At 36.2% G+C, this 23,646-nt stretch overlaps 1 pseudogene across 1 annotated transcript in view; it reads left to right on the plus strand.

Annotated features, from left to right (window-relative positions):
* The window catches only part of LOC309958959 (protein lin-28 homolog A-like), a 33,882-nt pseudogene extending 13,609 nt beyond the window's left edge, over positions 1-20,273 (plus strand). The window contains exons 2-3 of the transcript in view: positions 19,271-19,898; positions 20,161-20,273. The product of the transcript in view is annotated as a protein lin-28 homolog A-like (transcript). The remainder of the gene's footprint in view (positions 1-19,270; positions 19,899-20,160) is intronic.
* Positions 20,274-23,646: the final 3,373 nt, after the last annotated feature.

A 23,646-nucleotide genomic window follows, 5' to 3' on the forward strand; every position in this document is an offset into this window, starting at 1 on the left:
ATAATTTCCCCTTTCACCTAGTTTCTTTCCCCTTTCACCTATATTTTTATCTTGTCTACATCAGAAGTGCTACTTTTCCAGGACTATTAACTCTTTGAATTCATGTAACAAGATTCAGACCCCATATGTATTGTCTTGTGTTTTAATTATCAGGACTTGTGACTTGAAGTGTATATGGAGCTTGGATGCACCTGCTCTTCTTCAAGGTAGTGTAGATTGTTGTTACATTACTAGATTCTTTTCTCAAGTGGGCATTAGCTTACAACAGTCTCCCAAATTCTCTTAAAATTCCCCTCTGTCCTTAATCCCCTAGTGGGATTTGTAAACTGACTATTTAATTTATCCTACTCTATCCCTATCACTAACACAATCAACACATTAAAAAAATGATGTTCTCTAAAACAACAGTAAATTACTCAGAGGAATGATATTGTTTTATGTTTTTGCACCTATCTTTAAGTCTGCTTTAATAGAAGATAACTTGACTCCTGTATCTGTTTCTGCATTCAATTTGTTACAAAATGTTTTAATCAAAGGATATAAAGGAAATCCAAAAAAGGGTGAAATCCAGGAAAGGATTAGCAATTAATTAGCTTCTGAGATCATTGTGCATATTCATCCTGATCCAAGCTAAAACAGTATAAGTGAAATATGAAACCATACCAATGAACTTGTCATACTCTACTGAAATCAATGTCTATGTTGCACTGTAAATGGACCTAATACACAAGTATAATTTTGTCCTTTGTTACTTTGGAAAATATTGCTTCAATAGTTATACAAGTCTTCTGAAAGTTGATATACATTTACTTAATATTACCATTTATTTCATGGAAAATTCTTTCAGAGTTGAGGAGCCATAGCTGACAATTTCTAAAATTCTAATTTTTGCCCCAGAGCATTCATTTTGCTAATAGCAATGATCAGAAAAAGTTGTTTTCCTTAAAGTGAGTGACTCACTTTGTCTTCTCTGTAAAGTGTTTGCAAAACACCCAGGTCTGAATTACCATGATTTCTGTTCAAGATTTTTTTTCAGTAAAAATGGTTTCCCTTGAGGAAAAAGAGTATTTAGTTTAGCTCACTGCTCAAATAATCACACATGTAGTTTTTGCTAGAGACAAGAAGCAGATGCCCTTAAAGAGGACTTTCAGAGTTTCTTTGGTGAGGATAATGGCAGACTCCAGGAGAGCTCACACCAAGGAGTACTTCCCAGACATCTGCTGTCAGTGTCCTTGTGCCTGCAGTGAGCCACAGCCACTCCTTGCCTCTGCAGGAGACCCTCCAACACTAGTACCCATGTGGTTGACAGGGTCTTGGTGCTCCAGCCGGGGTCAGGCCTCGGCCTCTTAGGTGGGAGAGCTGAATTCAGGACATTGGTCCACCAGAGACCTCCCAGCCCCACGTAATATCAAATGGTGAAAGTTCTCCTAGATATTTCCATCTCACTGCTAGGACCCAGCTCCACTCAAAGACCAGCAAGCTACAACTAGCAAGAGAGGAACACAACCCCAGCCATTAGCAGAGAGGCTGCCTAGAAGCATAATAAGTTCACAGACACTGTGAAACACACCACCAGACATGGTCCTGCCCACCAGAAAGACAAGATGCAGCCTCATCCACAAGAACACAGACACCAGTCCCCTCCACCAGGAAGCCTACACAAGCCACTGAACCAGACTTACCCACTGAGGACACACACCAAAAACAACAGGAAATACAAACCTGCAGCCTGAGAAAAAAAAATGCAGTAAATTAAGCAAAATGAGAAGACAAAGAAATACACAGCAGATGAAGGAGCAAGAGAAAATCCACCAGACCAAACGAAGAGGAAACAGACAGTCTACCTAAAAAAGAATTCACAGTAATGATAGTAAATATGATCCAAAATATTGGAAATAGAATGGAGAAAATACAAGAAACACTTAACAAGGACCTAGAAGAACTAAAGAGCAAACAAACAATAATGAACAACACAATAAATGAAATTAAAAATTCTCTAGAAGGAATCAATAGCAGAATAACTGAGGCAGAAGAACAGATAAGTGACCTGGAAGATAAAATATTGGAAATAACTACCCCAGAGCAGAATAAAGAAAAAAGAATGAAAAGAACTGAGGACAGTCTCAGAGTCCTCTGGGACAACATTAAATGCACCAACATTCAAATTATAGGGGTCCCAGAAGAAGAAGAGAAAAAGGAAGTGTCTGAGAAAATATTTGAAGAGATTAGAATTGAAAACTTCCCTAATATGAAAAAGAAACTGGTCAATCAAGTCCAGGAAGCACACAGAGTCCCATACAGGAAAAACCCAAGGAGAAACAACCAACACCTATTGACCAAACTATCAAAAATTAAATACAAAGAAAAAATGTTAAAAGCAGCAAGGGAAAAACAGCACATAACCTACAAGGGACTCCCCATAAAGTTAAGAGCTGATCTTTCAGGAGAAACTCTGCAAGCCAGAAGAGTGTGGCAGGACATATTTAAAATGCTGAAAGGGAAAAAACTACAACAAAGATTACTCTACCTAGCAAGGATCTCATTCAGATTTGACAAAGAAATAAAAACCTTAACAGACAAGCAAAAGTTAAGAGAATTCAGTACCACCAAACCAGCTTTACAACAAATGCTAAAGGAACTTCTGTAGGCAGGAAGCACAAAAGAAGGAAAAGACCTACAAAAACAAACCAAAAACAATTAAGAAAATGGTAATAAGAATATACATATCGATAATTACCTTAAATGTAAATGGATTAAATGCTCCAACCAAAAGACATAGACTGGCTGAATGGATACAAAAACAAGACCTGTATATACGCTGTCTACAAGAGACCCACCTCAGACCTAGGGACACCTACAGACTGATAGAAAAAGATATTCCATGGAAATAGAAATCAAAGAAAGCTGGAGTAGTAATTCTCATGTCATACAAAATAGACTTTAAAATAAAGACTATTATAAGAGACAAAGAAGGACACTACATAATGATCAAGGGATCAATCCAAGAAGAAGATATATCAATTGTAAATGTTTATGTGCCCAACATAGGAGCACCTCAATACCTAAGGCAAATGCTAACAGCCATAAAAGAGGAAATCGACAGCAACACAATAATAGTAGGGAACTTGAACACCCCACTTTCACCAATGGACAGATCATCCAAAATGAAAATAATTAAGGAAACACAAACTTTAAATGACACATTAAAATGGTGGACTTAATTGATATTTATAGGACGTGCCATCCAAAATCAACAGAATGCACTTTCTTCTCAAGGGCTCATGGAACATTCTCCATGATGGATCATACCTTGGGTCACAAATCAAGCCTCGGGAAATTTAAGAAAATTGAAATCATATCACGTATCATTTCCAACTACAACGCTATGAGACTAGGTATCAATTACAGGAAAAAATCTGTAAAAAATACAAACACCTGGGGGCTGAACAATATCCTACTAAATAACCAAGAGATCACTGAAGAGATCAAAGATGAAATAAAAAAAATACCTAGAAACAAATGACAATGAAAACACAATGACCCAAAACCTGTAGGATGCAGCGAAAGCAGTTCAAGAAGGAAGTTTATAGCAATGCAATCCTACTTCAAGAAACAAGAAACAGCTCAAATAAACAACCTAACCTTACACCTAAAGCAATTAGAGAAAGAAAAACAAAAAAACCCAAAGTTAGCAGAAGGAAAGAAATCATAAATATCAGATCAGAAATAAATGAAGAAATTAAGGAAGTGATAGCAAAGATCAATAAAACTAAAAGCTAGTTTTTGAGAAGATAAACAAAATGCATAAACCGTTAGCCAGACTCATCAAGAAAAAAAGGAAGAAGACTCAAATAAATGGAAATTATAATGAAAAAGGAGAAGTAAAGAGTGACACTGCAGAAATACAAAGGATCATGAGAGATTACTACAAGCAACTATATGCCAATAAAATGGACAACCTGAAAGAAATAGACAAATTCTTAGAGAAGCACAACCTTGCAAGACTGAACCAGGAAGAAATCAAAACTAAAAAGAGACCAATTACAAGCACTGAAACGGAAACTGTGATTAAAAATCTTCCTTGTTTGTTACAAAAGCCGAGGACCGGAAAGCTTCAGAGCCGAGTACTATTAAACATTTAGAGAAGAGCTAACACCTATCCTATATATAGCAGAGGGAAGAACACTTCCAAACTCATTCTACATGGCCAACATCACTCTGATAACAAAACCAGCCAAAGACGTCAAAAAAAAGAAAACTACAGGCCAATATCACTGATGAACATAGATTCATAAATCCTCAACAAAATACTTGCAAACAGAATCCAACAGCACTTTAAAGGGATCATACACCATGATCAAATGGGGTTTATTCCAGGAATGCAAGGATTCTTCAATATACGCAAATCAATCAACATGATACACCTTATTAACAAAGTGAAGGAGAAAAACCATATGATCATCTCAATAGATGCAGAGAAAGCTTTTGACAAAAGTCAACACCCATTTATGATAAAAACCCTGCAGAAAGTAGGCATAGAGGGAACTTATCTCAACATAACAAAGGCCATATATGACAAATCCACAGCCAGCATTGTTCTCAATGGTGAAGATGTGAAACAATTTCCACTAAGATCAGGAACAAGACAAGCTTGCCCACTATTATACAAAGTACTTTTATACACTATTATACAAAGTACTTTTGGAAGTTTTAGCCACAGCAATCAGAGAAGAAAAATAAATAAAAGGAATGCAAATCAGAAGAAGTAAAACTGTCACTGTTTGCAGATGACATGATACTATACATAGAGAATCTTAAAAATGCTACCAGAATACTACTAGTGCTAATCAATGAATTTGGTAAAGTAGCAGGATACAAAATTAATGCACAGAAATCTCCTGCATTCCTATACACTAATGATGAAAGATCTGAAAGAGAAATTAAGGAAACACTCCCATTTACCACTGCAACAAAAAGAATAAAATACCTAAGAACAAACCTACCAAGGGAGACAAAGACCTGTATGCATAAAACTATAAGACACTGATGAAAGAAATTAAAGATGATAAAAACAGATCGAGAGATATACCATGTTCTTGGATTGGAAGAATCAATATTGTGAAAATGACTATACTACCCAAGGCAATCTACAGATTCAGTCCAATCTCTATCAAACTACCAATGGCATTTTTCACAGAACTAGAACAAAAAATTTCACAATTTGTATGGAAACACAAAAGACCCTGACTAGCCAAAGCAATCTTGAGAAAGAAAAATAGAGCTGGAGAAATCAGTCTCCCTGACTTCAGACTATACTACAAAGCTACAGTAATCAAGACAGCATGGTACTGGCACAAAAACTGAAAAATAGATCAATGGAACAGGTTAGAAAGCCCAAAGATAAACCCATGCACATATGATTACCTTATCTTTGATAAAGGAGGCAAGAACATATAATGGAAAAAAGACAGCCTCTTCAATAAGTGGTGCTAGGAAAACTGGACAACTACATGTAAAAGAATGAAATTAGAACACTCCCTAGCACCATACAGAAAAATAAACTCAAAATAGATTAAAAACTTAAATGTAAGTCCAGACACTATAAAACTCTTAGAGGAAAACATAGGCATAGACATAAATCACAGCAAGATCCTTTTTGACCCACCTCCTAGAGAAATGGAAATAAAAACAAAAATAAACAAATGGGACCTAATGAAACTTAAAAGCTTTTGCACAACAAAGGAAACCATAAACAAGTCAAAAAGACAACCCTCAGAATGGGAGAAAATATTTACAAATGAAGCAACTGACAAAGGATTAATCTCCAAAATATACAAGCAGGTCATGCAGCTCTATATCATAAAAACAAACAACCCAATCCAAAAATGGACAGAAGACCTAAATAGACATATCTCCAAAGAAGTTATACAGATTGTCATCAAACACATGAAAGGATGCTCAACATCACTAACCATTAGAGAAATGTAAATCAAAACTACAATGAGGGGACTTCCCTGGTGGCACAGTGGTAGAGAGTCTGCCTGCTGATGCAGGGGACACGGGTTCGTGCCCCACTCCAGGAGGATCCCACATGCCGCAGAGCAGCTGGGCCCATGAGCCATGGCCGCTGAGCCTGCGTGTCTGGAGCCTGTGCTCCACAATGGGAGAGGCCACAACAGTGAGTGGCCCACGTACCACACACACACACACACAAAATCTACAATGAGGTATCACCACACACCAGTCAGGATGGCCATCATCAAAAAATCTACAAACAATAAATGCTGGCGAGTGTGTGGAGAAAAGGGAACCTTCTTGCACTGCTGGTGGGAATGTAAATTGATACAGCCACTATGGAGAGTAGTATGGAGGTTCCTCAATAAACTAAAAATAGAACTACCATAAGACCCAGCAATCCCACTACTGGGCATATACCCTGAGAAAACCATAATTCGAAAACAGTCATATACCACATTGTTCATTGCAGCTCTATTTACAATAGCCAGGACATGGAAGCAACCTAAGTGTCCATCGACAGATGAATGGATAAAGAAGATGTGACACATATACACAATGGAATATTACCTAGCCATAAAAAGAAACAAAATTGAGTTATTTGTAGTGAGGTGGATGGACCTAGAGACTGTCATACAGAGTGAAGTAAGTCAGAAAGAGAAAAACAAATACTGTATGCTAACATGTATATATGGAATCTCAAGAAAAAAGAAAAGTTCTGAAGAACATAGGAGCAGGATAGGAATAAAGGTGCAGACGTAGAGAATGGACTTGAGGACACGGGGAGGGGGAAGTGTAAGCTGGGACGAACTGAGAGTGTGGCATGGACATATACCCACTACCAAATGTAAAATAGCTAGCTAGTGGGAAGCAGCGACATAGCACAGGAAGATAAGTTCTGGGTGCTTTTTGTCCACCTACAGGGGTGGGGTAGGATTGTGGGAGGGAGACACAAGATGGAGGAGATATAGGGATATATGTATACATATAGCTGATTCACTTTGTTATACAGCAGAAAGTAACACACCATTGTAAAGCAATTATACTCCAATAAAGACGTTAAAAAAAAGAGGACTTTCATTCATTGTAGCATTATTCATGATAGACAAGATATGAAAAGCCAGATATTCATCAATAGGCAAATGGATAAAGAAAATGTGGTATGCACATACAATAGAATATCATTCTGCCTTAAAAACGAAAAAAAATCCTGGCTCTACCTGTAAAGCATTATGCTAAATGAATTAAGTCAGTCACAGAAGGACAAATACTGCGTTATTTCACTTACATGAGTTATCTAAAATAGTCAAACTTGTAGAAGCAGAAAATAAATGATGGTTGCCAAGGCATGGGGAAGGGAAAATAAGAGTTACTGTCCAGTGGGTATAAAGTTACAGTTATACAAGATGGATAAGTTCTAGACATCTGGGGTACAACATAGTGCCTGCAATTAACAAATGGTGGAGTAGCTTGATCAAACACTTAAAAATTTGTTAAGAGGGTAGATTTCATGTTAAGTATTCTTAACATACACACGGAACATGAGGAAACTTTTGGAGGTGATGTGCATGTTTATTTCCTTAATCTTTGTGTACACACATACACGGTGTATGAATATAATCAAATTCATCAAATTGTAGACATTAAATTTGTGCTGTTTTTTGTACATCATTTATACCTCAATATAGCTATATTAGAAAGCAATTTGGAAAGATGTGTACTCAGGGTCAAGATATAAGTTAAAAATTGTAAGATGCTTCAGGGACATTTCTATGTATCTTTTGTAAAGGTATAACAATATTTGACTTTTAAAGCACAAATCATGTCTATGTTTAATAGAGAGGACTCTGATTTTATCTTTCTTCAGCAACTTTATACATAGATGCTACAAATGTGAGTTGAGAAACCAAGTCGTCTAATCTCCCTTTCTAAGCCAAACATCTATTCTTAACTGCAAGAAAATATATATCCTAACTAAAATTCTAAAAAATAAGCTTCAGATACCTAAAAGTTTACTCAATTTTAAAAAAATATTGCAAGGCAAGAAAACTATGTATTGTTTGTATTTCCACATAAATGCAGAAAAATTGGGGGTTTCCAAATAATGATGAATTATTGGAAAATAATATTACAGAGATCATGCTAATTATAATTGCACATAGCTAGTAAGAGTATGGTATGAACTCTGAAAAAAAATTGAATTAATCTCTGAAAAAAATATATATATATATTTCTACCTACGTATCATCTATCTATGCACTATTTCAGAATATTCTAGGAAACATAAGAATATACTGTACACAATTCCATTCACATCCATTAGTCATGAGAGCAATTACCCCATCAAAGTCATGTAGCATTTAGATAGCTCCACTCTACAATTATGAGAGAATATTGGTGAAAACAAAAAATAATGTTTTAGTGTTATTTTAGAAATACATTTGACCTCAGGTCTCTCTGAAAGAATTCTGCATCGGACTTGTGAACCACTAATTTATGGAAAGATTTCCATTCCCAGAACATTTATATTTATTTTAATTTCTAGGAAATGGTTCACTTTGCCAGCTTCCTTTTCCCTTCTCTCATATGTATATGTGTGAATTGAATATAAGTAAAGAAAAAGATAAACATGTTGAACTCTTTCATACCAAGGAAGTATGCAAGCATAACATATTTTCTAACTCAGGCACAAAATCACCGAGACTCTGGTTTTATATTTTTACTGATAATAAAATTACACTTTGAGTATTTCAAATATGATTATTTTCTTCTAAGTTTTCAATTCACTTTTCAAATTACTTTTAAGTATTTATTGTTTCTTTTCTGAAATTAGAGTATAAATTGTGTGTTCCATTCATTGTAGAAAAATTGAAAAATAGAGTGTAAAGAATATTAAAATTATCTGAAGACTTGGTATACTCAATGAATCACACAGTTTTATGAATTCCCTTACCATTACAATAATATTATTTATTATTTATAGAACATACAAGAATAACCTCCATTTTAAAGTACTGTTATACTCTAGGGTTGTGTGTGTGTGTGTTTGTGTTTGTGTAGGTTTGTGTGTGTATGAATGTCTGAGTATGTGGATATTCTCTTACATTTGTATTCAACAAAATGCTCTACAACTAGGTTTTCTATTATTTTCATTGATCTAATAGGTTTATTTTTTTGTTCTAGTACATCATTGCTTTACCTTTTATAAAGAAATAACATATTAAACATAAGATAGTAAAACTAGCCTGCATTTTTTCAAATATGTTTGACATCTACTATTTCTTTTGGATTTGTATTGAAATTTTGGAGTAACTTTATGTAATTGAAAAACAGGCTTATGGTGATAGAATACATTTAAATAGAAATCTTACTCAGAATCATTTATAGTGTTAATTTAGACAAGTATTCAATCATATTGTGTATTATATTTTGATCAGTATTGAATATTTATAATGGAATGAACTTCTAGGAAACTTTTAGGAAATAACATGTCATTTGGGTTATTTGGTGAAATGGAATATTCATTCTATTTTAGTTTCTATCTTGTTCTAAACACATAATTTCTATCCTATTATCGTTGATATATATGAGAGTTACTGACTTCTATAATTTTATGTTGTAGCAGAGTAGTGTGTCCAACTCTTATTGTATATGTTCTAATGATACGTTAGCTTCCTATAATCTTTCCAAGTAGAAAGTCACATCCTCTCTTAATTAGAGCAACTAGCCAAAATCTATCAGTCTTTTCCATTGTTCTTCCTCTTCTTGCAGGACATCATTAAATAACTGTGGTGGGCATTCCCTTCTTATTTTCAATTTTTTAGTAAACTGCTGCTAGTGATTTACCATTAAGTATGTTACTGCTTAATAGGTTGATTTAATCATCATGTTCAAGATTCTCTTTTATCTCAAATGATGGTATTTTCTTTTCTAAAATAACCCATTCCTTTATGTTTGAATATCTTTTCAGAAGTTCCCTGGTGATATGTATCATACAATTAATTTTCAGATAGAGTGAGATTAGCCATAGTGTTATATTTCCCAAAGGACAGCGTGTGAAGCCTGAACTTGGCTTAGATTTAACTTCTAGTATTACAGTGGGATCCTTTATTAAACTATAATTGTTGGGCAGGTTTAGATGCAGCCAATTAAGTTTGTACTTTTTAGCATTGTCCAGACATGCACTATTAAGATACTACTAAAATCACTATACTACTGCTTCATTTTCTAATTCTCTGAGTTGATAAAATACATGAGAAAATGCAATCCTTTGATACCCTGCTCCTAGGAATCTTCCTCTTTGTGCTGCTACCTCTTAATTTAATTAATATTTCTATAAATCTCACCATCCCCTACCTCTGCTTTGCATTATTTTCCTTGGAAATTGCCATTTCTGAATAGGTTAATTTAAAATGATTTCAGTCACTATTCATTGTTTACTATTATTCAATAACTTTCAAGGGAGAAATAGCATCTGAGTGATTGAAAATCAACTTACATTGCAAAAAGATGGCCACTTAAATGTCTGGTTAGTATAATTTTATTCTTTTTGGTTAGAAGACTGAATGGTGAGGTGTAAATCATGACTCTTTCCCTTGTTTCAGTTAAATTCAATGTGTTCAAATTTGCGTGCCATGAAATAAAATACGGATAGTTTAATGTTTTCCTCTAGCCATCTCTATAGTAGATTGTTTACAAAAATGACTTTAATTATCCTACTCTCTGTAATCATGTCCTTGCAAATTGATTTTGCAATGCTTTTCATCGAGAAAAGGAGTCTCCTCCACTTTTTGAATCTAAGTTGACCTTATGATTTATTTTAGTTCGTATATTACAAAGTTTCAGGTTTCTAGTTCTAAGCCGTAGCCTTCAATATCTGAGTGCTTCAAGTCTCCCTTTTGGGTCTCTTCCTCTACTGTGGAACAAATGCTGGAGGAGAGCTCAGATTTCCAGACATCCATTCTAGATCAGCAGTCAACAGAGCTGCCTACAGGTAGCCACAGACACATGAGGGATCAGAGCTGAAATCAGAAAAATCTACTCAATCTATCATTGTAATAATGAGTCTGACTCTGTTTGATATTTGGCTGCTGACAACTTTGGGGCCTTATCTCTTCCTCTTTCCCTTCTGTCTCAAATGTCAGAAAGCTGATAAGAATATCTGTGTACTCCCTCTTGTGGTGCTCACAGAATTTAAAACCATATAAGCCCTTTGCTGCACACAAGAAACACACCCTGGTGCCACTCCCTAACCACTGTGAAAACCCAAGCCAGTCTCCTTTCCATGCACTCTCCAGCCATTTTTTAGGCCAGCTTGGAAACCTTTCCTGCCCTGCTCTTACCAAAATATCTCATTATATAAGTAATAAACTTTTTTATGTCCTCTTTTTCTGTGTGTGCGATCATCTGTCTTGACATTTGGGGGTGGGAGGAGCTGGCATATCCTGTTTCTGGAGAATGTCTAAAACAGCCATAGACTTATGAGTCATATAATTAGTATTGTTTTAAGCCATTGAAGTTTACAGGTGTCATTATGATTATATTTAAGAAAGATTATATTTAGAAGCATATAGCATATTTTTGGTTTTGTTTTCAGAGTTGTGGTATATTTCTGTACATGAGCATGGATTATCTTTAAGAGTGTCTTATAAGCATTTTAAAATAACAATGAGGGACACTTCATGAATGACAATCAACCCAATGTCACTTTTAGTGAGAAATCTAAAATGAAAAACTAAGGAGCTCTATTATTTATCTCTTGTTACAATAGATATTTATTACTTCACAATTTTCTATGAATCAGAAGTCAGGCATTGGTTTATCTGGGTCTTTTGCTTAGGACCTCACAAGACTTCAATAAACATGTAGGATAAGGGTGAAGTCTCATTTGAATTCTGACTAGGGATGGATCCACTTTCAAACTCACTCAAATTTTTAGCAGAATTCAGTTCTTTGCATCTTTAGAATTGAGGACTCAATCATCTCTCTGTCTGTCAGGCAGTGACTTCCCTCAGTGACTAGAGGCCTCTCACAGTTACTTGCCAAGAGGGTTTCCAAAAATGGCTGCTTGCTTGTTCAAACTCAGCAAGGAAGAGAGAAAGAAACTCCATCAAGATGGGTTCTCCAATTTTATGAAATGCAATCATTTAGTAGCAAAAACATAATCATATATATCCTGACATGATTCTCATTTTCTGTTGATTAGAAGCAAGTCACGTGTTCTGCCGACATTCGAAAGAGATCACGTAAAGGCATGAATATCAGAAAATAGGGATCATGAGGGTCATCCTGAGAGTCTGGTTGCAAAAGGACAAATTTTCTGCAAATCCATTTGTTCACTTAAGCTAATATATTATTTCTAGCACAAAGGGAATTATTGAAACTTGATTAGATAATAGTTTTTTCAAATTATGTAATGGCTAGAATTATTTATTTTATTTTTTGTTTGTTTGTTTGATTATAGTACCATGGAAACTTCGATGATGATTAAAGTTTTGGATAATGCTTACCTGATTTCAATTTCAGCTTTGAAATATGACCTCTTTTAACCATAAAAAATTATTTACTAATTCTAAATGTCTGTTTCTTTGGCTGAAAAATAGTGCTAACAATGATGCCTGCTTCATAGCATACCATGAAGCTATCTTAGCTTTATTTTCAAAACAAAGCAAATTTGCAAAAAATGTTTATTACTATTTTTACATTACTCTTTTGGCATTTAACTCTGTTTTGGCCATAATATTATGAAATCATATATGAAAGTGAATTTGGAAGCAGCAATTGTTAGGAATAGTGATTCTGGAAACATACCTAGAAGCATGCAGATAAGATCACAGCCTGTGCTTTGTTTTATATATATATATATATATACATATATATATATAAAACCAATGTTAATGTGATACTGAATAAGTAAGCTTTATAATACAGTATGCAAATTTATTAATAGATAATACAATAAAATGATATTTAGGAAATCCACATTTTTACATTTGTACTAGTTCTAAGTGAAATAACTAATTAGGCTCTTTTCTTGTTCCTTTGAAGAAAATACCTTTAATCTAAACTCATTTGGTAAATAAAAATATCTGGTCTGAAGACCTGTAATTAATATTATATAACTTGCGTGTATTAAAGATCCAGTTATTATTTATTACTCTTGATACAAGCTGTTTCTAAGTTTATTTAATGTGTTTATGCTTTCTTATGACTTTTAATTTGAATAAAATAGAACTTTTTATTTGAATAAAATAGAACCATTATATAACTAATAATGTTCTGGAAAATGTGCCTCTAATATATTAAATCAATATTTAGAGTGATTCAAATTAGATGACTGAAACATTTAACTATAATATTGAAAAATACAGTACATAGAATTTCTAAGTATTGTGAAAAATTTGATAATTTTATGGTGAAAAGGAGAAATAAAGTCAGTCAGATATTAAGAAATAATAAGACAGAATTAGAAAGTTCTCTAAGACTAAAGAAAATAAAACATTATGACTGCAGTAAAGGCATTTTCAGGAAATAACTGAAGGGAATATAAACATACATTACAGAACTAGAACTAGATACTTGAGATGGAAAAATGTGAAAAATAAAAAATCTATTTGTTTTGAATTTGATAAGCACCACTTACCACACCTTCCTCTTCTTACCGTTTATGCTATATGATGGTTAATTTTATGTGCCAGCTTGACTAAGCTATAGCACCCAGTGATTTAATTAAACACTAAGTGTTGCTGAGGAGGCATTTTGCAGATGGGATTAACATCTACATCTACAAGTTGACTTTAAGCAAAGTAGATTACCTTTGATAATGTGAGTGAACCTCACCGAACCATATGAAAGCCTTAAGAGCAAAAACTGAGTTTTCCCCAAGAAATTCTTACTCATGACTATAATGTCAGCTCCTGCCAAGTTTCCAGCCTGCCAAGCTACCTAATTTTAGACTCAGGACTCCAACATCAATCCCTGCCTGAGTTTTGAGATTGCTGGCCTGATTTATGAATTTTGTACTTACCAGCCCTAACAATCACATGAGCCAATCCTTAAAAAAAGAAAAAAAAAACTCTTAATACATGCACATATAAATACATATATGTGTATATATGTGTGCATAGATCTAGACATAGATTGACAGATATAGATATAGATATAGATACATATATAGATATATCATATTGGTTCTCTGGAGCACCCTGCTTAATACTGGCATCACTTCTAAACCAACTATTCATTTTTTCCAAAAAAACTCCAGACCTTTTTTATCTCCACTGACTTTTAGTTTTTATTACTACTTCTTGTTTGAGGTCCCACTCCATCTTTATAATTATTTATTTTCACTTGCTAATACGGATTGCCACCCCACTGTAATTTGGTGCTTTTTAGAAAACCTAGATTTCATAGCCCCACCTTTGGGCTAGAATCCATGGGAGAATCCTAAAGTCAAAACTTCCCAACTCTCTGATCATTCCTCAAATCAGAATATTCTAGTACTGCCCCCAAGCCAGTTTCTTTTGATCTATCCCATATTTATTTGATATCACCCTATATGCATCCTTCATAACATTTCCCAGAATTTTGTAATTGTGAGTAATTGCATATTTTTAAAGTTTAATATTTTACTCCACTAACCAGGCAATAATATCCTGAGCTAAAGATTCTTTTTTTTTTTTATAACTGTGTGTCCTGTTCCTGTAGGGTTTGGACATTAAGTTGATGAAAGTATTTTTACTGAAAGAGCAACAAGAATGTGTTTCATTGATAAAGAAATGTTGTGAATTTTCCTTTCCCCTTCAGTAGAATCTTCATTGATTAAAAGCACTGCTGTACTGAAATGTTACATTTCCTGGGTGATTGAAAAGATGTAGGAAATGGCAAATGTATTAAAAAAAAAAGTGGTTTTGTTTTGCTTGCCTTAGCCAAGTCTCAGCAGCAGGTGTAGTTTGTTTGCATGATCCTTAACTAACATGACACCAGCTCTTGGGAGAAGGTCTTCCCCACACCAAAGAGAAGAATAGCTCAAAAATATCAGCAAGGGAAACAGGAGGTGTTTACCCAGTGTTAGTTAGTGGTATGCATATGTGACTGTAACTCCATTGGGCTCTCTGAAGCTGGTTGGATCTTGGTCAGCATCCTATCTTTGTCTTTAATCTTCATTCCTTATCACCATGTGAAACCCTATTGCTTGCAGCTCCTTGGCCCAAACTAATGTCATGATTCATGTCTTTCTCTTCACAACTCCCAGTCCACAAATTCATCATCTTATCTCCAATGGGGCTGAAGGATTAGCTGATGACATTATTTTCTTTCAGAAAGAATATGTGTCATTTTTTTAATCACATGACATTTTATTTTTGATTTTCAAGAGTCTATTTTTCGATAATCAAGTTATTAGTATTTAAGGCTTTTACCTCTGCATTCTCAGTAAGTCAACCATAATACACCTAGAGGCAATGTGGGTAGAATGGTATTTATGTGAATGTTCAAAAAGAGTAACATAAGCATGAACATTTCAGGATACAGTCCAGTTACAAATGGATGAATGAATACATGATTAGCTGGGTGGGTGGGATGACTGGGAAGATGATAATGAAACACAAGTGTCACACAAACACAGCATATGTTCAAAATACAATTTGATACTGAATAATCAATAGGCAATATGGAAATCAAAGTTTGTTTTTCTTATGTTGATAGTATTAAAACATTTTAACTCTCTGATGGATATTTGTTGAGAGTTTTAGGGAAATCATGTTTTTCATCCATTTCTCTACTGTTCTGCGATTTATTCAGATTTTGAAGTTTATCCATCTATTTCTGTTTACACTCTAAGAAAGATATTTCACTTGATTAAATAACTTGCTCAATGTTTTACAAAAAATAGGAGACAAATTTGGTCTGGGGGCACAGGGCCTTGACTCTGTTCTTTTCTTTCCATTGTTCCAGGCTGTCACATTTATATATTTCTGAAGTAAAATTAACTAATCAGAAATAGTGGAAACTGTCAGTACTTTGGTTTTGAATCAAAGGCATAAATAGAGATACGGTCTGACACAATTTAAAATGTTTTATCGTTTTATTTTTTGATTCATTTCATAATATATTCCCTAATGATATTTTGAATAACCTAAAATTTATCAAAATAATTATATTCCTAACCTATTTTACTGGATTATGTGACCAAACAGATTTGCAATATCTTTATTTATTACAGTTACAATTAAACAGCTTTCATTTATGAATGCATAAAAGTATACTTTCTTTAGTTATAAAGTACATGATTTCACAATTTACTGTAACCATTTGATATTTTTATAACAGAATTGGTGAGTAATGAAACACTTTAATAATTATAGAATTTACAATGGTTAAACTGCACAATATACTTGCTACTATTTTGAAAAGACATAGGAATAATTTGCATAATTTACACTCACATGATTCACTTCTAAGTGTAGTGTGATGCACAGTACTAAGCTGATTAATCTTTCCTTGGTTTACTATCCAGAATGTGGTCAGAGTTTTAGTGAATTAATTTGACCACCATTATGTGTAATGGGCTGAAGTTACATTAATCTACTAAGTGATATACCCATCAAAGCTTATGAAGAACTAATTCATCTGAATAAGAACTAACAATATTGATTATATTTTCAACACAAGGAAAGAACACTATGCATGGTTTTGTAACTTAAAATTAAACTTTAGTCTATGTAAAAAGATACATATTTATTTTTTCAAAACACTAGTTAATTTTTCATAGGGTGATGGTAGTTGAAGATGTGGTGGGTAGCATTTGTTAGGGAGAGTACATAATTATATTAACCCAAGTGTAACAAATGTCTAAAATGTACTATTATTAATTTTAATGCATAATAAAATATAAATTACAACTCCATGAAGAGAATTAAAATGGAAGATTATAAAAGATCATTATAGATTCAATTTGGTAACTCTTTCATATTCATTAATAATCCCCCAAGTGAGAAATCATCAGCACTGGGAATGTACCCTTAGCCAGAAAATCAGTTAAATTTTCTACCTTAGTTCTTAACTTTCTTTAATGTAAGTACATACAAACACACACACGTACACATCCTATGCACATGCACACCATACATACACAAAGACCCCATATAATTTACTTAACATGAATAATGTTTTAAAAGAATATATAAATTAAATATAAAATTATTTCTGATTCTCTTACTAGAATCAGTATGCATTTTTTAATTCAATGGTTATTTAAATAATTTTTAGAACTTTTAAATCTATGACGTGTTATGGACTGAATGTTGTATCCCCTCAAAAATTTTCTGTTGAAATTCTAATCTCTAATGTGATGATGTTAGAAGATGGAGCCTTTGGGAAATGATTGTCTTGAGGGTAGAATCCTCATGAATGGGATTAATGACTTTATGTCCTTTCTGCCATATGAGGACACAGCAAGAAAACAGTTGTCTATGAACCAGGAAGGGGGCCCTCACCAGACATCAAGTCAGCAGGTGCCTTATTCCTGCCCTTCTCAACCTCCAGAACTATATGAAATAAATGTTCTTTAAGTCACACAGTCTATGGCGGTTTATTATAGAAACATGAATGGACTAAAATAGCATATATTTGAAAAATATGATCAGTGAGAAATGTATGGTTTAAGTTTGAATGAGTTTGATTATTATGAAAAGATATTTGTTATAATGCCACTTGAATGCAGAGTATACAGTTTTGATACAATTGCTTAGAGTCAAATATTAAGGCATCAAACATTGAGGCATGTCCCTCAATTTATGCCAAAACAAATTCAGTTTTAAAACACTAATATTGAAAAAATCTGAAGACATATTAAAACATAAAATCCTAGGAAAGAATGAAGCTTGACAGATTTACTGCAGAGAAATTGAAAGGCTCTATGTCACAAAGACCATGCATAAAGCTAAAAGCAAATAATAAAATCAGGAAGATACTTGATTGTTTATATTTTCACATAATCTTTATTAAATTATAAAAAAGTAAATATGAATTTGAAATTGAATAACAGTCTCCATACACTTCAAATATGATAATTTGCCAGCTTCCTCTTACTTTCTCACCAAGAAAATCTACTTTCAGGGCCTGAGATTTATTTTCCTTCCTCCTCTCTCTCTTTTTCTCTCTCCTTCACTCTTCACAGACATATATATATATTTTTTACAAATATATAATTATATGTATAAAGTATTACCCTTCCAACTTGTTTCTTTGTCCCACTGCGAAAAAATATCTTAGACATTTATTTGTGTCCACAGATATGGATAAAAACTGCTATTTATGGCTGCATAATTCTCTATATATCCTAACATATGTGGAACAAATTATTATGTATGGCTGTATAGTCATCCATTCACTGTAATTTAGTCAAATTTTGCCCTGTTGATGGACATCCACATTTTTTCTACGTTGAATGTAATTTTATGACTTCTGAGCTCTGTGAGGCCCATCCTAGAATTGCCCGGTTTCCTGAAAGGAGAGCTCCTTTTGTAAAGGGTCTGTGGCTCATTTGCATACTGAAGCTTTGGCCGGGGGTTCTGTGACACTGTTGGCTTTGTCCTGCTTCTGCCACATCTCTGCCTCAGATCCCCAGACCATGTGACAACTTTGCCTCCCAAAGCAGTTGTCTTCCTCAACTTCAGCCCATCATTCCCTAATTCATTTCTTGTTTTTGTGCTATACAACTTCTGCGACTTTTGCTATGTTCTTTGTATTGTAGAATACCTGTATTGTGCTGACCGTTAACGTGCTCTACTTTCCCTGACTCTTTGAAATTCTGATCCCTCATTACCAGTAAAATAAACTGCAGTAAGAACTGATCACAAAGACTGCAGGATTATTTTTTCCATCATGAAACTCTCTACTACCATCACCAACTCCCCCTGCTGTATACATAAAAAGACAGAGTTATGCGATGCACACACACAAGACCTACATGCACAGAATATCTATAACAAGCTAAGGAGAAATGATCTAGTAGGAATGGGGCAGAGGGAGGATAGGAAACCTATAATAAAGCTATATATGCAGAAGAACACTGTAGTAACTCAGAATATATAGTACAAAGTAATTAGCAAGCAGCAACATTCTCCAAAGATACTTTATTCACAGATTTGAAAGACTGGAAAAATGAATCAATTGTCTATATCAGAAGTAATTACATGGGTGAGCCCTCCCACCTCTGTTGTGCTGGGGAAGATGTAGCAGCCTCTTCTCCAAGCCACCCCTTTGCCTCCCAACTTCTCTGGGGCTCTCGGCCACCCGACCAGGGGCCCCAGGGCCACGGGCTCAGCCGAAGACCACGGGCTCTGTGTCAAACCAGCAGTTTGGGGGTTTGCTGCGCCAACGCACCTGAGGAGGCGCCGGAGGAGCCGCAGCTGCTGCACGGTGCCCAAACCTCTAAGTGGTTCACTGTGTGCATGGGGTTCGGCTTCCTGTCCATGACCTCCCGTGCTGGGGTCGCGCTCAACACCCCGCCCCCTGGCCCGTGGATGACTTTGTGCACCAGAGTAAGCTGCACATGGAGGGCTTCCGGAGCCTAAAGGAGGGTGAGGCCATGGAATTCACCTTTAAGAGGTGTGACAAGGGCCTGGAATCTCTCCGAATCACTGGCCCTGGTCGGGTATTCTGTATTGGGAGAGAGAGGCGGCCCAAAGGGAAGAGCATACAGAAAAGGAGATCAAAGGGAGACAGGTGCTACAACTGTGGAGGTCTAGACCATCATGCCAAGGGATGCAGACAGCCACTCCATCCCAAGAAATGCCACTTCTGCTAGAGCATCAACCTTATGGTGGCCTCGTGGCCACTGAAGGTCCAGCTGGCTCCCAGAGGCACAGAGTTGAGCCACAGTGGGTGGGGGCTATCCTTTTGTGATCAGGAAGTTTTGAGGAGCAGGCATCAATCAGCAGAGTGGAGACATGGGGACAGCGTGGGTAGGGGGCAGCTGGCACCGCCATATATCTCAGGCCGGGGGCCAAAACATCCTCCTCTTCCCTCCTGGTGGGGGGAGGGGGGAGGCAAAGGAACTCCAGTCATGCTCTATGCAAATGCACATGAGGGCTCTGGGGGGGTAACCCTACCTACATGCTTTATCTGAGTCTCCACCCGCAGAATCTTCAACTTTTGAAAGTGGTCTGGATACGGAAGTTGTTTTACTCTTAAAGAAGGATTTGGAAGAATATTTCCCAGCCAGAGTGAAAAGATTAAGCATGAGACCAGATTGATGGGCCCAACCCACAAGCCATTACATTCTGTGGGAGGGAATATCTCAGGCGTAAGGCAGGGTTTTCCACCTGTTGTCTCCTCATAACCCCCTCTTGGGATAAAGTGCTGAGAACTGTCCCAAGCAGTGGGTTGTAATGATAGGCAAAAGGGGTGGTTATGGGAACAACTGTAGACCTGCTGCTTCTAAGCTCATTCCCACCCCATTCTGGGCCAATACAATTTTATTTATTTGCTTCCTTGGATGACTATACCTTGGGTCCCACTTTCTCTAGGATGCCAACTTCACTAGCTGTGTGCGAATGACATATCTTGTGCACTTTAACTTTTTTTCCGTAATATAAGTATTCTGGCTTTGTATTTTTGTGTATTTTAATCTAAGGCCCTCATTCCTGCCCTGTGTTCTCAGGTACGTGAGCAATCTCAGGGATGAGTCGGCAGCAGCTCCGGGTCTGCACAGCAGGAATACCTTTTGTTTCTATGTCACCGGAGAGAACAACTATTTGGAGCATAGAGCCTAATTGAGCTACCTCATTTTTGCCAATTAGAGCTGGCTTTTCTGCCACAGTGTTCTCTTGAAACTCTACCATCTTCAATGTTTCATGGGAGACTAGATTTAGCTGGGTTGCCCCATGACTTGGTCTCCTTCTACTGAAAGATTGGAAATTGGTCTGATCAGGAAAAGGTGGTGCAGAGAGGTTAGGAGAGGCTGGGCCAGGTAAAAGGTGCAGAAAGGGGCAGGCTAAATTAGGCAAAGGTCATCTGTACATGTGATAAAGGATTCCTTTTCCAGACCTCTAATCCCAGGGCACAGGACTTGCTTTACATACCAGATGCATCTGTCACTGGATTGAGCTAGGCCTACCATGCACAACAGGGTGTATGTGTGTGTTTTTGTAAAAAATGTGACTTGGTAAGGATAGGTTTTAAGAACGATGCCTCTGTACCCATCTTGAGCTGCCCAGGGATGTATATATGAAGCAAGGACAAGATCCTCAACTTTTAACAATTCTGGGCTTTTCCTCCTTGGTTTGCAGAGAGACCATCAGCCATGGCTTCTTTGTGGTTCCCAGAGCCAGTGTCCTGCCCTGCTGCAGCAGTGATTAGCATCATGGATTAGCTAAAGGAGAAAAGGGGGTTTCGTTTACGTGCTGTGAGCTCACTGCAAAACTACCTCACTTTGTTGTAACGGGGCAAATGCGGTAGAATGCATTGGGTGATGTGTGTCTGATCCTGGGTTCTTGTCTTCCCCAATTGCTGCCCGCCTCTAGTTATTATATTTGTCTGGGCTTTGTAGGACTTCACAAGTAGCTGGTTTGGTGATTGCTAGGTGGCTTAGTTTGTGTAAATATAATGTGTTGGTCTTCTCCATGTTCTTTTGGGGTTTTATTGTTTACAAATTTCTTTTTATATTGAGAAAAATAGCCAAAGCATCTTTGACTAAAGGTTCTGTACCAGGCAAAAAGATCTGAAACATAGGCTCGGGGGCCCCTCACCTTGAAGTGAGGGGTCTTAAACCACACTTTTGTGTTTCCCTTCCCCTATTTCCTATTTCAAACAAGATCTTATGTCCTAAAAACTAGATTCCTACCCCTTTGTCTTTCCCCCTTCATGCTCCCCCAAAATAGTCCATACACCTCTGTTTAATTTGTGGGGTGTCTGTGATTAAATGATTTGTGCAAAAATCCTGAAGAAGTTAAGAACTCTCCATCCCTTGTTCCCAGTCTCCTGAGTCATGACCATTCCTTGATGTGATTCATGTCAAACAGACTGCTGCCTTTGGATGAATTAAAACCTAGTTTAATCTCTAATCCTAGGTTGGAGAGAAGCAATGAGGGGGCCTTCCATGTAGAAAGTGGGGTTGGGAGACCACAAAAGGAAAGATGAATGTATATCCAAGTCACTCAGGAACTTTTATGAAGGTGCAAGAAACGTCAAAGTGGCCATGAGATTGTTTAATAGGAGATGGATGAATGTAACTCCATGTTTACTGCTAGAAACCAAAGCTTTCTGTGAAATCTTGAATTTAAGTGGAGGAAGGGAGAGTAGAAAAACATGTACCTGTCTGCTCTTTCCCTCATCGCTTCCCCTCATTCCTGAACTGCAGGTGAATGAGCCTCTTTGGGCTTTGGCGACCCCACCTAGGCAGTGTTTATTTGACGGTAAATTTTGCTGTGCCAGGTACTTCCTTTCCCATTTACTATCATTTTATAACACACATGCTGACCCTTTTCCCTTCTCCTTCTTTTCCTTGGGAAAATACAATGAATAAAGACTTACTGGTACTGAAAAAAAAAAAAAAAGAAGCAATTACATGACATTATATGAATATGCAAGTCACCAGAGGAATGATGTTCATCATGGCTTGATTGATGTAAAATTATAGAATAAAAAACATTTTATTCTTTTTACTCTCAGGTGAAAAGCTTCAAAGCTTAAAGGGCATAAATCTTTTGATATGATTGGAAACAAAAGCACTAATGAATATATTAGCTCCTTTACTGTTTATAACTGTTATAGCAACATTACCTGTTCAGTTCTCACTACCACTTCTCCTCAGATACTTTGTACATATCTCAGAAGCAACCAAGATGAGGAAAGAAAGTGTGGAATTTTAATAAAAACTATACTTCTAAGTTCCTAGGAATAGACTTTTAATTTTAGTTCTCCTAAAGAAATTTCTACTTTTTTGCAAAGATTCATATATGCTACACTGAATCTATCCTAAAGTAAAGACTACATAGGGTATTTGACTACCACAGATACAGCTGAAGATAACTAGAATAAGGTAGTATTTTTGTGCCTATTTTCTTACCAATTCTCTTACTATTAAGCATCATCACAGCTTTTCTTAATCATGTCTCCCAAGAAACTATTAAACAAACACAAGAGCTCACTCTTATTTCACCTGTCTTGATTCTGATTGCAAGGTAGTTTCCCAAATGAATGCCTGAGTGCTGAGGGCCCAGTGTGTGTTGCCAGCCTCACTGAATGAATTTAAGAAGAGAGAATCCAAAGGAAGAAATGCCAGGAAAAGCTCTAGCTGCTCTACTGGACAAGCAGAGGCTCCTTGAGGTATTCAATTTCCCATGCAGAACTCAGCTGACTGCAGATCATTGTAGGGAGGAAACCCATGAGAGACTGTTGCCTGATCAGTTCAAGGATTTGAAGACTATCAGGTAATACAGCCTAATGAAAAGAAAAAATGCACAGAGAGGGCTTCCCTGGTGGCTCAGTGGTTGAGAGTCTGCCTGCCGATGCAGGGGACGCGGGTTCGTGTCCCGGTCTGGGAAGATCCCACATGCCGTGGAGCGGCTGGGCCCGTGAGCCATGGACGCTGAGCCTGCACATCCAGAGCCTGTGCTCCGCAACGGG

The sequence above is a fragment of the Leucopleurus acutus genome (genome assembly GCF_964270905.1).
Source record: "Leucopleurus acutus genome assembly, chromosome: 3".
NCBI lineage: Eukaryota > Metazoa > Chordata > Mammalia > Artiodactyla > Delphinidae > Leucopleurus > Leucopleurus acutus.